General features: G+C 42.4%; 1 non-coding gene across 1 annotated transcript; it reads right to left on the bottom strand.

The window, feature by feature from the left end:
* Positions 1–523: 523 nt before the first annotated feature.
* Positions 524–661, bottom strand: LOC114812979. The gene has a single exon (XR_003760592.1). It is a non-coding gene; the product is annotated as a small nucleolar RNA SNORA7 (small nucleolar RNA).
* Between the last annotated feature and the right edge of the window lie 791 nt (positions 662–1,452).

Raw genomic sequence — 1,452 nt, 5'->3', positions numbered from 1 at the left:
TTTGTAGCACCTGCTAATCTATTCTTTTTTGGCCTCCTTGTCACTTTTTCCATGCAGAGCTTATGCTCAACATAGCTAGTAGATAGAGCACGGGCTTGGGAGTCAGAAGGTCATGAGTTCTAATTCCCTCTCTGCCACTAATCTTGTGAAATCACTTCACTTCTGTGGGCCTCAGTTCCCTCATCTGGGGATTGAGACAGTGAACCCCATGTGGAACAGGGACTGTGTCCAACCCGATTGGCTTGGATCCACCCCAGCAGTTAATACAGTGCCTTGTACATGGAAAGCACTTAACAAATGTTCCCTTATGCCGTCAAGTCGTTTCTGACCCATAGTGACATCATGGACATATCTCTCCCGGAACATCCCTTCTCCATCTGCAATCTTTCTGGTAGTGGATTCATAGAGTTTTCTTGGTAAAAGTACAGAAGTGGCTTACCACTGCCTCCTTCCACGCAGTCAATTTGAGTCTCTGCTCTCAACTCTCTCCTATGCTGCTGCTGCCCAGCACAGGTGAATTTTGACTTGTAGCAAATTACCTTCCACTGGCTAGGCACTGGCCAAGCTAGGAATGGAATGGATAGGCCTCTGCTTGACTCTCCCTCTCGTAGCCAAGACTGGTAGAGTCCTGGAAACTCTCCAGGTACAACCCTGAGAGGGGATTTAACAAATATCATTATTATTTTTAAAGCCACTCCCTTTTGATTGCAGCACAAAAGTCAAAGCTGTCCTCAGTAATTGATTCCTAGTTCTCATCTGGGGTTCAGTATCATCTGAGTCCTTGCTTTACCATCGTCTTAACACATTTAACATATTCTTAATACATCTCCTCCAAGAATCCTTCCCTGACTGTTCTCCTCTCCTCTTCTCCCACTTTCTTCTGCACTGTTCTCACTCGCTCCTTTATTCATCCTCCCTCCCATCCCCACAGCACATGTGTATATATCTATAATTTACTTATGTATTCATTTCTTCATTTATTTATTTATATTAACATCAGTCTCCCCCTCTAGACTGTGAACTCACTGTGGGCAGCAATGTGTCTGTGGTTATATTGTGCTCTCCCAAGTGCTTTGCACACAGAAAGCGCTCAATAAATAAGAATGAATGAATGAAGAATGAATGAATGAATGAATGAATGAATGAATGAACGAACGAACGAACGAACGAACATTTCCTCTGTCCACCTTGCTTTCAATTTTTCAATTTCAGCTGTTTGAGTATCCTGTTGTAACTCATTCCCCTCACATGCTCAACCAGGGTAACTCTGTTAAGGTGGACATAACTCAATAAACCTGATTAAATGAATGAATGCCATGAGATTGACCATGTTTCAGAATTTATTCTTTGATACCATTTTTTTAATAGCATTTGTTAAGTGCTTATCATGCACCAGATACTGCAGATATACTACTGAATCCCGGGGTCGATACAAGCCAATTGGTTTAGACA

This window comes from Ornithorhynchus anatinus, chromosome 6, assembly GCF_004115215.2.
Source record: "Ornithorhynchus anatinus isolate Pmale09 chromosome 6, mOrnAna1.pri.v4, whole genome shotgun sequence".
Taxonomy (NCBI): Eukaryota; Metazoa; Chordata; class Mammalia; order Monotremata; family Ornithorhynchidae; genus Ornithorhynchus; species Ornithorhynchus anatinus.
This window is presented reverse-complemented; position numbering and strand designations above follow the sequence as displayed.